The sequence below is a fragment of the Anopheles arabiensis genome, chromosome 2 (assembly GCF_016920715.1).
Source record: "Anopheles arabiensis isolate DONGOLA chromosome 2, AaraD3, whole genome shotgun sequence".
Classification (NCBI taxonomy): domain Eukaryota; kingdom Metazoa; phylum Arthropoda; class Insecta; order Diptera; family Culicidae; genus Anopheles; species Anopheles arabiensis.
In genome coordinates this window covers 109875160-109891538 of record NC_053517.1, presented here as the reverse complement: position 1 = coordinate 109891538, position 16379 = coordinate 109875160, and the positions used below count along the sequence as shown (strand labels likewise).

Sequence of the window (16379 nt, the reverse complement as noted above, 5' to 3'; positions counted from 1 at the left end):
CATACCTTTAGGCAAATTTGCCCACGCATTAAACGCCCAAAGTCACGCAATTGATACCGCTAAAGGGATGCTCTTTTCAATTGCTTGTTTAGCACGCTCTATCAAGCCTGTCTCTTGGGGGAAGGGGAGGAGAAAAACAATCGGGACAAACAGGGAGAACGTGAGAGCGATACCGTCGCGGGTTTTGCATCAAATTTACCAAACACAAGGAGGAGGAGGAGGTCAAACAAACGGTACCAGTGTAGCTGCAACTCCCGTAGTATCAAATCGAATCGAATCACTTTCCAGCTGATTTAATTTTCTCCCCCCCAAACGGGCCGACTGTCCCGACGCCACCCAGTCCCTCATGTCTCTATCTATCGACAGGGGTTTCACTGACCTAGCGACTGTCGCCTACTGTGTGGTATGACGAGATATTAAACCTACCACACTTCTCACTCGCAACGCCGAATCGGTCAATTTGCCATCACCATGGCGCCCATGTTTTGTGTAGGACCGGGGGCAGTAAATAGACCGGGCACACAAGTAGGCGAGAGGAACACCATCCTGGAGCAACAAATAGCGATGTTTGGTCGCAAGAAGAGCGTGGAGAAAGCGCACACCAACCAACAAAAACGGCTCTGCTCTCGTCCGTGGTTGGCGGAGACCGCGTGGAGGCGTCCGTTAAACAACGAAACGATTATTAACAACCAGTAGGAAAAGAGGGGAGGTTGAATGGTAGGAAGGGAGGGAGGGTGCACAATGATGGAATGCAAATTTTATGCTACCGTGATCGTTTCTCGCCCCGACGTGAGAGGAACGTCTTTCACTTTACTGCCCGTCCTCCCCTGCTGCTGCTGCTGCTGCTGCTTTCTCACACTTTCTCGCTCGAAAACATTATTATCAAACGACCTGCTCCATCTCTCCCCCTTCTCTCTGGTATGTGTCTGGCACATTTTCTTCCTTCTTCCTCACTTCTCGCGCGCCGGTTCATTGGACATTTTCTCCATATAATGGTGCGCCCTCCTTTTTATGTTCTTCAATAAACCCCTCCTCCGTCGCCCCTTCTGCCGGGCAATCAAATTGCGTCTCGAGACCGGTTCTGCAAGAAAGTGCATCCCGGCGAGAGAGAGCAAGAGAAAGAGAGACACACAGAAAGACAAAAAAGAGTAGAAGGTTGCAGTGAGCAATATAAAATACGACTCGAAACTGCGACAAAAGAGACACGCTTGCGAAAACGCAAAGACGCGGGCGAACACACAGGGCGACACGCTACATGACAACAGTCCGAAACCGCGGTGTCCCCGTATGTATGCCGACGACAACAATGTATACCCCACCCCCTCAAGACCCCCATCATCCGGTTTGCCGCCATTCGTTGTGACCGTGACGCGGCGCGGCGTTATGATGTGGGCCCCCTTGGCGCCCCAACCAACCCGCGAGAGAGAGCGCGAATCTGTTTCTTTGCGTAAAATTGAGCGCATCAACAAATTGGCGTGTGCGTGTGTGTATAAACAACGGCATGAGCGCAACAACAGACACACACGCGCGCAAGAGGGAGAGAGGAGCAGAATATTTAGGTCAACGACCTTGACAGTACTACGATGGGGTACTTTATTTTGTCTGACCATAAAAAAGTGGCCGGCTGGGTATTTCTTTTTTCAAAAAAACGAACAATATGCAATGAATAATTAGGCATCGGAGGGGTAAGCATGGCGCATTGAGTTTGGTTTATCGATCGAATTATCGATTTGTTTAATGGTATGTTTAAGATGTTAATATGTTCATAGTATTTTATTTTAATACTGCAGCATTTATGGGTTTTATTCATTATTAAAACATACATACACAACATACCAAAGACCAAAGAAGTAACCCAAGAAGAAGTTTACATCTCCCTTCCGACCATCATCGCCAGAAGGGGTTATTTCGTTAAACTGCCATAAACATATTTATTTTCTACTTATTGTCGCTCGTAAACATATCATCCACCTCATTAAACTCGCTTTACTACTACTCCCAGCAACAAAAGCGTGGGGCGCAGGTTTGTTACTTTAAATTAATTACAATTTAATAGAACCGCACACCAAAGGAGAAGCCAACAAGAAGGCCTCCTCCAAACATCCTTGGCCACTCGCGGCACACGGCCGCAAAGGTAAAGGTTGCACCCGGGTGGGAGCGAGCGGGCGGACTGCATCTGGTGGCGATGGCCAAATGGCGAAGGCCAAACAGCCGGCGCACGCCAATCGGACCATAAAAAAATTACCACCTTCCTCCCCTTTCCTCCCACCACCACACGATAATCGTACAACAAATAGTGCTCTCGACGTGCACACAACACAACACAACACACAACTCAGCTCGAGACGACGACTCTGCAACTGCAACAGTTCTCGTGCACCCGGGAGGGGGGAGTGTCGGGGCAGGGGGGAGGAGGAAAGGTATGATTATTTTTATGACTACCAGTGTGCCGCGAGTTACGAGGGCACAGGCGGGCACAAAACCACGCACAGAATGGGAGGAGAAGGAAGGTGCAGGGGCAAGAGCAGGATTTTACACTGCAACGAAGCTGCACAACAACCCCCTCCTCCTCCCCCAGGTGTGGTTGGGCGGTTTTGGTTGTTGGGTGGTGGTGGTGGTGTGCAATTTGCAATGCAAATGACGGAACTGATATCGAGCCGGTTGGTTAGGAAATGGGCGAAGGGGGAGGGGGGGAGGAGAGGGAATGGACGTCCAGCCACAGAGCAAGAGAGTGCATTTTAGTGAGCGACTGAGCAGAGCAGAGTAGGCGGCGGTCGATCGATTGTGGATTTGTTTTGCGCGTGTTGTTGCTCTGCTTCTTACCCACGCCCCCTCCCCCCGCTCAACTCTAACGTGATTTTGTGTTCCGTTCCGTCCCACAGTTAAGACGTTTACTTCAACGGAAGAACGGGTGGGCCAATGAAAGAAGATAATAAACCCCTTTTTCAGTTCATTCAAGATGCTGCTCTCAGCCTGAGGCCACCAATCTCTCTGTGTGTGTGAGTGTGTGAGTGGTTGGCTTGGAATGTTTTGTCCATTTGGCGATGAATTTAATGACACTTGACACTCTTTGCCATCAATCAATCGCTCATCATTGTTACTCTTTTTAAATGGGGCTTTTTACCCCACCAGTAGTAGTAGCTTGAAGATGAGCACAATAAAAAGTGTGGAATGTGTTGTTTTAGTGGACAGTAAAACAATAGCTCCAATAAATCGCTCAACATTGTTACAAAGCGCGACTAAATTAGAGGTGAGTGTTTTAACGATCGCTTCTATTTATACCAAGATATCGTGGCATGGTGTTGGGGGTTGAATTACATTAAAACTGATGGACGTTTTCTGCAGAAATGTGAAAGATTTCTTTACTAAGTATGGTCTCAACATTAAAGGGAGTAAATAACTATTGAGCAGCTGATTGAGCTTTTTGCAAATAAATGGTGTTACAAACAAGATTTTAAATCACTCTAGCAAATAGTTTCTCTATAAAAACTTACTATTTCTCTACTAACTAAGCTTTCCCCTCTAGATGACTTCCGTATTTTTTGCTACAAAAAAAAAATAGACGCGCTTAATCACTCACACTTACACATCATTACATTGTGTGTGAGAGTTTCCCGCAGGGCTCACAACTCATCTTTGCTGCAATTTTCCGTTCCGTTCGCGCAAAACTTTCTTCCCCTATTTCATGCTCCATTCACGTGCTCAACCGTTGCTGCTGCTGGTGCTGGCTGCTCATCCAACAAGTCACCTGTTGCAGCAACAGCAAGACAGCAGAAAACCTCCCCATCCACCATTTCGCTTGTGATTACTGCTACACCACACTCACTTCCGTCTCGCTTATTCATTAAGTTTAAAACAAAAAAATGAAGCTCCCCCCTTTCCTTCCTACCCCCCACCTGCATTGTGCCATGTTTCATTATATTTATTTCATTGCTTGCCCTCAGCTACGCACTGTACAAACCACCACACCACACCACCACCAGCAGCAGCACTGTTTCGAAAAGTTCCCATGGTGCTTAGCAGGCCGGGGTCGCCAGGCAAGGCCTGTGTTCCAGGGGTTCCATCCGTGAAACCGAGCGACACACAAACGTCGTACGCGTACGCTACTCTACCCCCTCCACACCCTTCCATCCAACAGAGAGACATATAGCAGCGAAATACCTAAAGACGCACAAAAACGGTACTTTTTTTCTTGCTTTCTTTCCTTCTTTCTTTCGCTCTTTTTTGTTCGCGTCAAGCGTTACAGTTTCTCCAGCGTGTCTCGTGTGCTGTAACCACGGCGAGAGAAAACCATTAAACCAAACCAAACCCAAGCAGGCGCTGCTGCCGAGACGATGAGTGAGGAGGGCAACACAAAAAGAAAGAAACACCGTTTCTTCCACTTTCTTGCCGCTGGTTGCTGGACGACGACGAGGACGTGCGTGTTTCGTGCGCAGTGCGCTCCTCGCTTCCCAATTCGTTTTGAGGCAAAGGTGTAAAACTTATTGGCACGAGGCCTAGCAGAATGGTTTGTCGGTGAGTCGATTCTCAAGACAGCATGGAAATAGACTTTTCACTCTCAATGCACTCTAGATTTGGGAATCATTTTAGTGGCTTAGTATCATTTCAATGACACATAATGACCATCCCCACGCCGCGAAGAGTTCGACACACTTGGCGCAGACCAGTGACTTGGCGATGTTTTCAGTGTCTGTCTTATTCCTACATGCTTTTTCCCCACACAGAAACACATTCCGTAAAGCAGTGCGCTAAGTAAACTTCTATCAAACTACTACTTTTTCACGTCTTAGTTCATTAAAATTATCATCCATTTGGCTGCATTCTGCCCAACTGTAGTCGCCGTGTGTGTGTGCGCGTATTTTGGAAAAGATTTCACACCTTAATGCTATTAAAAGATCGTTTTAGTTTTTGCTTTTCCGATGGTGGTCACAACCACCACTACACCAACGCAAAGCGCATCAAACTCGAAACATCCATATCTCGCTAGCTACTCAAGCAAGTGCTGCCATCTGGTGGGAAAGTAACGGTACCTCGTTCGCGATCGTGCCAGAGTTCCTTTTACTCTCTTTTCGCCTCGTTCGCGAGCTCAACACGTGGTCAACATGGTTTATTTGTGGAGAATGAAATACGCAGTGATTTCCATTCCATAAAAACATTGTATTACACATCCCCACAAAATATGAAGTGTCTCCAATGATGACGGCCCTAAGATCAAACACGTGGTGGTCCTTATACAAACTGTTGACAGGCCCAGGAGTTGACACAAAAACAAACAGCAGCTGGTTCATTATTCTAGCCCCTCTTGCGGTATGATCCTCCCTCAGAAAGTCTTTAAAGGGCGGCAGAGTTCAGCCCACCAACACAGTAGCAGCCACAAAAAAGGGCAAACAGATGTTCCAACCATACCATGGTTTCGCATTTTGTGCTCAATTATACGCCCCGGGGAGAAACGAAGCCCACATCGTTCGTTGCCAAGGCTCGCCTGCTACTGCTGTACAGCGCTTCTTCTTGTTGCGGAGAAGAACGCTAGTGCGCCCCTGTGCGCTGCTACTCTCCCAACCTGCGTTATTATTGTACGTCTATGCGTAACTGATTGTATGCTAATGTACACGCAACATAATGATCTTCGCCAGTCCATTGCCGTTGCGCATAGATCATACCGCTGCTGCGTGGGCTTGTGTGTGCAGTGTGTGTCTCGGAACGAGGACCTCCCGCAAGGAGAGGATGGTTTTTTGGGCTACGCCAACTCCACTGCTCCCTTATATCTCCGTTGCTCCGTTTAATCTCTGTTCTTTCATGACCTCGTTTCAGCATTTTCGGTGGGGGACGGGAAAAATATTTGTACTTCTAAGGCCAGCCAGTAGGAGAAAGCAGCACGACACGCAACACGCAAACATCAGTCATCTTCTGTCCGGGGTTTTCTTTCTGAAGCTGCCAATGATCCTTCTCTTTGCGAGACGTTTGGGGGGTGGGCAAGAATAACCTTTCTTCCCACACAGAATTCATCTATTTGATGATTGAAGTTAGTAGGAGCAACAACTCAGCCAAGCCCATAACCCTTCCCCTCCAAGACTCTCTCTCTCTCTTTCTCTCTCTTCATCGTTAGGCACCACTAACAAGATCACTGCTACCCCTACCATCCCACGCAGTTCCATCAAAATTGTGCCACAAACGAAACGAGAAACGAAGTTTCTCATTATTTCGGCCACCACCACCTTAAAGCGCCAAAGGTAATACACATTCTATTGCGTACAGTGTTGTGTGCCGTCTCTCGCGTCATCGCGACCATTACCCGTTCCCCCGGCTGTCTCTGGAGCTTTTGCTTCCATTTCACGAAATTATGATCGGTAATAACCAGACCAGAGAGCAAGCCGCCGCACGAAAAAACCGAAGCAAACGAGATACAATTTCAGCTCGCAAATGTTCAATTGCTTTCGTTTACTTGTGGTCGTGGCATCCCCCCCCTTCCCCTTGTGTGGCTTCCTTCCCCCTTCGTGACCACCGGGTTGGGGGTATTGCGCAATCGAACACGACTACCCCAAACGACGATCAAATGCCACCCCACGAAGAAGGGATGCGCGGGCCAGGGTGAAATTATTATTTTGCGACACAAATATCCTCCCATCTAAGAGCCTTCGTGGAGAATTCCGACACGGGAAAAAGAAGCTTTCATTACGAAATCTTTTCGATGAAGTTGATGATGTAACAAACGAGATGTTGCCGTTGAGCTGAACCTACGAAACAGTTCTTTAAATGAACTTAGAATTATGCCATCCAGAAAGGGCACCTCTTAGCAGCGCATCCGGTGGTTTGTTTTGTTGCGACCGACTACCACCTTTCTACCCACCCCGAATTAAAAAAAAATCGATGCATCCTACCGGCGAAAAAGTAGGTCAATCAGCCGCCAAGGGAACGCCAGCTGATAACACTTATACCGCCTTCACCACCACAAACGACGACGTCGAACGACCGAGAACAACCACTTTGCCCTCGCGTCACCTTTGTGTGTACACACACATACACACACGCGCCCCACACAAACACAGCCAGGGAGAGACACGACCACAAATCGATTTGAATTGTGCACCAACCAACCAACGAGAACCGAACCACCCCTCGAAGAAAACCGTTCTGATTTGCGAATCCGCTACAGACACACGTCCGAACGACCGACCGTTTGAAATGGAAAGTCAAAGTTTGCTAATTTCATGCGAAAATATCAACACAACATTTCCAGCGTTGCCGTGGAGAGAGGGATTGGAACAACGCCAATGCCCAGAGTCACGCGATAAGAAAGAGCCTGGGAGGGGGGGGGGTTGTGAAGAAGATGAAGAAGAAGAGCTGCTGCTTCATTACTGTCTGCAGGGAGCGCCTTTGGAGTTACTGCGAGACGCGCAAAGCACGTGGGTTAATAATGCTAAACTAATTGCAGTCAAATCAGCCCGTTTGTTCAACCCGCAGGTTCAATATGCAGGTGCTGTTTCGTGTCTAGGCAAAACTTTTACATGCATCTAGTGCCACTTCACTGCTTCAGAGGCTCGTCGTGATTTGCCGCTGAAGATAACTTCGGAACCCCTTGTTAGTCTGGCACTGAGCACACACTGGCGTCAGGGGTTTTTCTTTGTTCCTGTGTCAACGCTAACAATTTCCCAACCACACAAGCGAGACAACCACCCCGGTACACTTTTGGTCCCTAAAAAAGGGCAGAGTGTATCAGACGGCAGCATGGAAAAGGTAGCACACAACAACGTCTCTAAACCGACAGTTGGAGGGAAGGAAAGTAGTGAAGCTTAAAAAGCTCACCCAACACAACACAACTCAAGTCTGGCTAGACACGGCGACTAGCAGAAGAAGAAGAGCAACACACTAACGACGACGATGATAGTGCGAGAAGAGCGCAAAACGACGAGATGCGCGACGCCCTCCAGCGACATCCAATGATGAAATGACGAATGAAAGCGACCGAAAACGCCAAGCGGAAACGCGGCTGGGGGCGACGATGGGGGTTCCGATTTCATTCGCGTCAACCAGTGCGCGTCCCTCCGATACCGCGCGGGCGCGTGTAGAACACGCCAAATCAACTTTTCGACGACCTTGACCCTTCCCGCCCACCAACCAACCAAGCTCCTTTTCCCGTGTCCTCCCGTCTGATAACCTTTTTTTTTCTCTGTGTGTGTCCGCGCCACTGCGGCTTCTCGCGCTTATGGCTTCGCCGTTTTGCCGTGCCATCATCACCAACACGGTCTGTCACTTTACGCCGACAGCGACGGGCCGGCGGACGACCGGGAGACGACAACCAGCTCCAGAGCTTCAGCCCGTTCAGCGCCGTCGACACAGTCAGACACAGGCAGACACAAGACAAGAGACCAGACGCAAACGTAAACAACCCATGCGCCATGCCAAGGATAAATGGGCACACAGCGGCTCTTTCCGTGGATCTTTCCTTTTTCGCCCAACCAACGCCTGCTTGGCTGCTATAACAATGGTGCTGCCTGTGCGCCAGGGAGAGAGCTAGCTGACGCGTCAGCGGCAGCAGTGCGAAATGGTGGATTTATTTCGCTAATTGGTGTTGGTGTTTGATGTCATGTTTTGGGGCCCGGTTTAAAGACACCTTTGGGGGCACTTTAACGTGGTTTGCGAGTGTCATAAGTGTGCTTTCGTTACCCCACCTCTTTTCACATGTTTCAAAAATAGACACAAAATAATACTTATCGAGGGTTGCCTGCTAATCGAATTTGTTGCTTCCGCTCCCAAGGATCCACCCGACGAAAACGAGCTTACGCTTCTTCCCATTTCGACACACTATACCAACACACACACTGCAAAACGAGGACAGCTCAATCTCCAAGCTACAAGGCCAACTTGGGTTCTTGTTTCGTTTTTGTGCGCCCCCTTTTTCAGAAGGACGCTTCCACAAAGCATGCTTTGATCTCGCCTCGGTGTCCTTTTTGCCACGTCACGCATCAGTGTATTCTTGCACAAAAAACACCCCCCCGAAACCCAGACATGATAAATCGCCCCCCGCTGCTCGTCAAAGGTTAAATGCAGTCACAGTGCGGGGACGGTTTAGAATTAATACCCATTTCGCCATGCTCTCTCGCTCAGCTTTTGCTCTGTTGTTTGGTCCTTCGAGCCGGATCGTTTCCATCGCGTCACCGCTTGATCTCGCTCGTGCACGCTGCTGTTACTGTGTTGCTGCTGCTGCTGGCTTATCTGTTGGTTGCGCTAATTTTAACACTCTCCAAACCAACCAACTTCTTATCTCTCGCCCGCTTTCAACGACGATACTACTACCCGAAACGGTTTAGAAACGGGTTCACTTCACCCCGTGTTATCGTGTTCCGTTCGATCTCTGTACGGCCAGCAAAACTTCCCCGGCTCTGTAATCGGGTGCAAATTTCCTCACCATCACTGTGTGCGTGTGCGTGTGTGTGTTTAGGGGTGGCGCGCCACACAATTACCCAAGCCAAGAAATCTGCCACGATCGCGCAGCGGGAGGTCGTCGACCGTCCCCAGTATCTCCTGCACCATTGGGTAAGGGTATAAACCAACCCCTTCTCTTCCCCCTGCTTCCCAGCTGGCCACACAGACACGCCGACGGCCCCGTGCGTCGTCGTCTTCGGGTAGGTTGGAATTTGTGTGTTCCCAAGTGAGAGAAAACGAATGGGGATGCGCAGGAGAAGGTTCAACATCTTCCACCACCACTTGGGGCTCTCGCTCAATGTAGGGCTCGAAACATCACAAAACTCACAATATCAAGCGGCACAAATGCAGAACAAATAAATAAAAAAAGACACACAAATACACATCTGCCTGGTTCTCCCCCCTCTCTCTAGATGTGTCATTCGCAGTGCACTTTCGATTTGTTTTGTTTTGCTGCCAATTCTTTCGGGGAGACTGAGACCGATTTGATGCACGGCACGGCGACCGAACGAACGACGGGGCCGGGTGAAAATGTTGCAAAAGGCTGCCTACGCCGTTGCATTTAGTGGTGGCCGTGATAAACATAGCTCGCCGCGGAATACCAGAGCGCATTCGCCCGCGAGAGGAATGTGACGTTCAACACACCACCCTGGTCCGCGCGCGTCCGTCCGTCGTCTGTCGCACGCCGGGCCCGAATCGGACGCATCTCGCCGAAGGGGCCTGCTCTGTGCGCCGTATGCGCCGCCGTGCGCGCACGCTCCTGCTCTCTCGGTTGTCTTTTTGATTACTTAATTTCTTGAAGTTCAACCAACCGTATCCGCCTCGCCAGTAAACGCGTGCTCCTCCTTCGCCACCATCTTCTTCCCCCCCCGTGGATGCATGTACGAATTTGGAGCTATTTTTGAGTACACTTTACACCCCGACGCCCTGGCGTAGGCCATGGCGTCATTTTGTTTGCACAGCCTCAGCCACAGCACACAGTCCCGGCGTTACACAACACAGCCAGAGGAATCGTTTCCCTCCCCTGGGGAGTGTGAATTTGTTTCATATCAATGAAATAGGACCGATCTTCTGGTGTCCGGGTGTCAAATGAGCAAACAAGTAAAATTCAAAAATACGCAAAAATATGCGCAAAAAGGGGAAACAAAATCGCAACAACACGCATCAGAATAAACGGCTGCTGTTTTTGGAGTTTTCGCTGTAAAGATGTGAAGCCCTGCGAAAGCTTCCAAACACTACAAAAAGAAGACGGATCTCGCATTCCTTGTAATAAAAGCATTGCCAACCACCACTACCACACTAACGCCAATAAAATCGATTGCTGCAAGTAAGCACTCACTCGAACGCGATTGTCAATCGCGCGGATGCCTGATAAACGAAGCGTAATTGCTACTTCGCATTGTTTTGATTCCCTGTTCGCGCTTCGATGACGTTATTAGGGGTTGGTGGCTTGTGTTGTGTGGAGAGGGAGCAGGGAGAGGGGAGGGCGGTTTCTCTGGGGGTGAACTTCTCTGCTTCTTTGTCGGATCTGCTGACATTTATCAGACGTCAACCCGTGTTGCTGTCAATTATCACAACATGAATAGGTCTCACGGTCACGTATATAAGTGTCGGTGTGAGTGTCTACGTGTGCTCAGTACAGTACTAAACGCTACATTTATAAGCACCCAACCAATGTAAAAGCAGCAATTGTGACGCAATCAAAATGTCTGAATACAATGGAGTTTTTGAATTGAAATTGAGATGAAATTGTACGCATTTGTCGTCGAAAACGGTACCAAAACAACCATTCTACAGCAGTATTTCATGTACTGCAAAAAAACTTCAAATGTCTTCAAAGATTTGTGAACTTGATCTTGCTCCCAAACGGCACGAACGATCCGTGAAGGTCTTCTTGCCCCCCACCCCATCGCCTTTACACGCGACAGAGGGTTTATAAAAACGCTCAATTTCGTACAGCACGAATCTACGCTGCCCCCTTATCACTACCGGTACGTGGACTTGAGATGTACGGCGGACTCTTCGTTTAGTTTGTTCAATAAATAAACACGACCAAACACACACATACACACACGGAGAAGGAACGCTTTACATGATAACAGGACAAACCCCCTCCTCCCCAAAACAACTCGAAGACGAAGCAAGAAATGTAAACAAATGCCTCTCCACTTACGACGACGCAAAGCTTCGATAGAAGATTTCTCACAGCCGCATAATCTTATCATACGCAGGCCACAAGCGTGAACAAGGTAACAGAAACGTTCACACAACAACACACATTCTGTCACCGGCGAACGGTGTCGCCGTTCTGTAAACCTTCTTAACGCGGTGCTGCTTCCTTCGTGAAATTACAACGCGACGTGCAAAATGTGAAACGCGCACACGCCACCACCACCACCACCACACGGCTTTATTATCATCTTCGTCATTCCTTCGGTTCTCTACCACGCGCCCGCCGCCCTTGAGACGCGAAAGTGACGTTTGCGGGCTTGAAGAGATGAAGAAGCTGCCCTCACTCACTCGGGCGTTGGTATGTTTTCCGCTTGTTGTCTTCACTACATTGTTGCATATTGTCACTGTCCCCCCTCCGTGTTGACATCAAGTGACAGTGTTTGATCAATGCCTTTTAAATTTCATCCGTATGTAGGCCTTGTAATGTAAGATGAAGCACCTGAAATAAAAAGGAAAGTTGTGTTGTGCTACACTCCATGGCGAGTCAAATTCCCGGAACGCCATAAAACATTGCCAATGCTTTTTCCCAGAACAGTCAAACAGATTAGACGATTCCGACGATTCAAAGAGCATCGTTTCACCCCCTTTACGCCACACACACGCAACCCCCGAAACGGATTTCGCGAATAAAGTTCCTTCCGCTCGTCAATGCAAAGATGCCACTAACACACACACCTCTGCATCCTCTGCCAATACCGTACACCACACTCTCCAGCAGCAGTTACGCTAATTTGCGACATGGAGCAAAACATTGCGCCGGTTGAAAAAGAACCATTAATCTTCATTTGCGCCCCACTGTAAACCCAACGCGCACACGATGGTCGACCGTCAGGGAATGTGTGTGTGAGTTTGTGTGCTTTTTCCCACCCTTTGGGGGTTCAGCATAGTTCACATAGTGTGTGTGTTGGAGAAAAGAAGCGGGGAGTTGATTTGCAACCCTTAAATTCGGCCAGGCTCTGTCTGTAACAAAACCACCCTCTCTCCCAGTGGGACTACATGTACAAACCGGCCAGTCTAATGGCAAACCAAATCGACGTCTTCGCGTAACGAGCGGTTTGATAAGGGAATAATAAGGCGAGCGCATCAGCAGCAGCAACAGTGTATCTTTGCCATTCCATGATCATGATGATTTTGTAATATACTTTCTCACGCGTGTCCCAAGATCCACTCCCCCAAGAGGATTCAAGTATCCGGTTACTCTGTCTCTAGCTACCACAAACCACAGAGCTACACACACACACACAGCCCCAAGTTTGAAAACGATCCCGCCCCCTGTCCGTTGTGTCCCAAATGGGTGGAAATGGGTGGAAAATTAATAGCACCCGGAAATCCAGTTGCTCCAGTTTCGCTCCCTTTGTTTGGCTTCGCGTTCAATTCGATGCTTTTTTGCTGAGCCATTACAACGACTTCTTTGGTTCCTTCTCGGTAGAATATGTGCCGTGTACAAGGCAGGCTAATTAAGTTGCAACGTTGATCATCAACCGACAAGGAAGGAACACGGTGGTGCGCGCACAAGATTCACTTTTTCGTGGCCCTGAAGCAAGCTAAAAATATCCACAAAAGTACACTGAATGTTTAAGTAACGTTGTAGACATATTACAATGACCCCTCCGGTGGATTGATCGGTGGGGCACTTAAAACCTCCACTTCTGCATGATATTGATCAATCAATGTGGCTACCGTGCCATTAAACATGCTGTAACTCTCCCGGAGTGTCAAATCACCGAGAGAAATGCTCCTAACTGCTACTGTCTATATGAGCCCCACGTTGCGATCGAGAATGTGTGTTTGAAATATTTACAATCGCCCTCTGCAATTGCTACTTGGTACGGCATGGTTAAAACAGCCAGTGGCCAGCCAGGTCTACCGCCGTACGGCTTCCGATCCGAAATCGTCCTCCCCATCGGGGCACACGAAACACTGTGCGCGACCCGCACGTGAAGCTACCAAAATCAATATTCGTTCCGAATTTTGCACTTGACCTACGGGACGAACGAAAACGAACGAAATGCGAACTCCACATGCTGTTCGAACGGCTTCCTCTGGGAGGGGGAGGTGAGGCTCTTGGAGCATTACAGTCTGCACACAGGGATTCCCTTCTGCAACCCTAAGTGTTTCCCTCTGCAATCCGAACCAAAACGAAAGCAAGCCCAACAACTCCCAGCAACCCAACCAACATCCCTCTCTCTCTCACCTGGAACGTGAACGTGACTAGACAACCTTGTGTGCCTATCCATGGCATATGAACCGCACATAAACACACGCAAAAAAGAGCAAAAAATGACTTTCTGTTGCCACAACATAAGCACAGGGGAGAAGGTGAGGTGGATGGTTGGGTTGGCTCGCGAAAACATGCTCGCATGTGTCAGACGATTATTGCACTAATCTCTTTCCCCGCTTTGTTTTTCCTTCGTATGCGAAGTTAGATAATAAGAAGATAACGTCGGACGACTTCAGATGACTTCTTCAAGTTGCTTCAAAATGTTGAAGGTCATAGAAAGCTTCACTTTGTGTAGCATTTTCATCAACAAAGACAAGCCTGAGCAAGAGCTAATTGAGCACATTTGGTTATTTTACACTTTAAGAAGAGCATTCGATCAATTTATCAAAGAATGATTACAATTAGAATAATATAGAAAACATACTAATGCGCTCATTGCCTTGTAAACTGTAATGACATTAATTCAACGGAATTAATGTAGCTTTTATATGCTCTTCATCGTCACCAGGCAATAACTGTCAAATGGGCGAGTCGGTAAGAGCACTGTCTATACACGCGTGTGTGTCGTCCTTCCTTGGTTCAAATCTCAATGCGCGCTCAAGCGTGAAAGCAAGGCACTTTGAATGCATTTTCGTCTTCTAATCATTCACTTTGTCAGAGAGTTTATGAATATTTGCCACACACACACATTTTGTGTCGGACCAAGCTTTTCTTCGATCGGCTTTGTGACTGACTACAAATTTGCGTTCTCTCCTCCAGCCCCCATACACAACAAGAACCCGGAAGAAGAACCTGAAAAACACCTTCTTTTCCTCTCCCCGATTGCGCTCTCTCCACCATGTTGGGAAATGTAGTGGAGCAGCACAATGGGGGGGACGTGGTGTGAGAAGGGGAATGAAAAAACAAACAACAACATCCCGCCACGATTTGCATGACTAACGTTCCGAATACACACACACCTGCACTACTGAGGAAAAGGTACGGAGAGTTTTTCGTTCCAGAAGCGCACAAGGTGAATAACACCCCAACGTTGTTGTGTGTTGGTGGTTGTTGTTTCGCTTTTCCCACTCCTACCGTCGCCTACCGTGTCTCACGCCAGTGTTTTCAAGGAAGGAGGAGGAATTGGTCATATGCTCGACGCCCCACACAACACTCACTCATACAAACCCACACACACACACCCCAGTTATTACCGTAGGCAAATCCGAGCGCACTGACCTTTCCCTTTTTCCGTGGGTTTTTCCAACGTAGTACGCTTTTCCCGGGGCGTTGTTTTTGCTGCTGCTGCACCTTTCCCGCTGCACGCTTCATTGGTTTGTGGATGCCGTAGGTTAATACTATTAAAGAGTGCAGCAGCAAAATAACCGTGCAATAGCGAAGGCAAGCGCGTGAGCGCGTTTTCATGCCCATTTTTCATGTGCGCACACACACACATGTGTGCACACAAAACTGCATCAAACATGGACTGGCAATCAAAAGCGTTTCCATTTGGTGAATTGGCTTTGATCGATAAAATTATCGTTCGTTCATCGAACATCGATCAACGGTCGGGAGAAGCGAGCAGCAGCAAGGCGGTTTTAAAGGTTGAGCGATGTTCATAAAGCAAGCAGTGGAGAAAATTAAAACAAATATCTCCCAGCGGTACAATAGAACGGGCAAGAAGAAAGCGGCACAGCTTGATTGATTTTCTTCCCGCACAAATGGAAATGAGCTAACAAACGGGCAGCCACTGCCGGTCGTCCAGTCCAAGTCGCTCTGGGAACGATGCTTCGGTCAACAACGGCTTCTTTCCATAAGGATTTCTGCCGCTGTTAACCTCGATCTAATATTAAATCAATCGTGCCTCATCATTCGTTGCCTTATCGCGCTCTGCACTCTGGATGCGACCGATTTTTTCATTATATCCACCCCCATCATCTCCCCTTCCGTCCATTATGTACAAAAGCTGCCGCAATTTCGCTCCATAAGAAAGTCGATCATGTGGTGGTGGTGCTGGTGGGTAGTGGTGGAAATAGATTTCAACAACAGCCCAGCCAACAGCATCTCTCGTGCCGCGTCCAGCTCCAAACCCATTTCCAAACATAATTCCGCCTTTTGTTAGCTTCGCCCGCTGCTGCTGCATCGTCGTCTTCCGTTCGTCCGATGGAGCACAAATGCACTATTTTTATCGTGATGGAACGCGTGGCGCTTCTTCCGTCTTTTTTTTCTTTTTCGTTCTTGCTCATCCCGGGGAAATACCCGCCTATAAATAGTGTCTGCTTTGCCAACAGAACACACCGGCGCCGTTAGTTCTGCCCTGTTTCATGCACACGCTCGCAGTACGCTGTTGTGCAAATCGAGAAGAGAAGCCAAATCGTGGTCGGGGGAGTGTTGATGGAGGTGACACACAAAGAGGAACTACTACATTCAGAATGGTGCACCTTTTCTTCCGTAAACTTACCCCGTACAACATGCCAGATGGGTGTCATTTGGGTCATTTGTTTGAATTTCAATACCAACCTGT

The 16379-nt window shown here is 48.4% G+C and overlaps 1 protein-coding gene across 1 annotated transcript in view; it reads right to left on the bottom strand.

Moving 5' to 3' along the window:
* LOC120908687 (mucin-19) overlaps positions 1–16379 on the bottom strand; it is a 56353-nt gene that overhangs the window by 13095 nt on the left and 26879 nt on the right. The window lies entirely within an intron of this gene.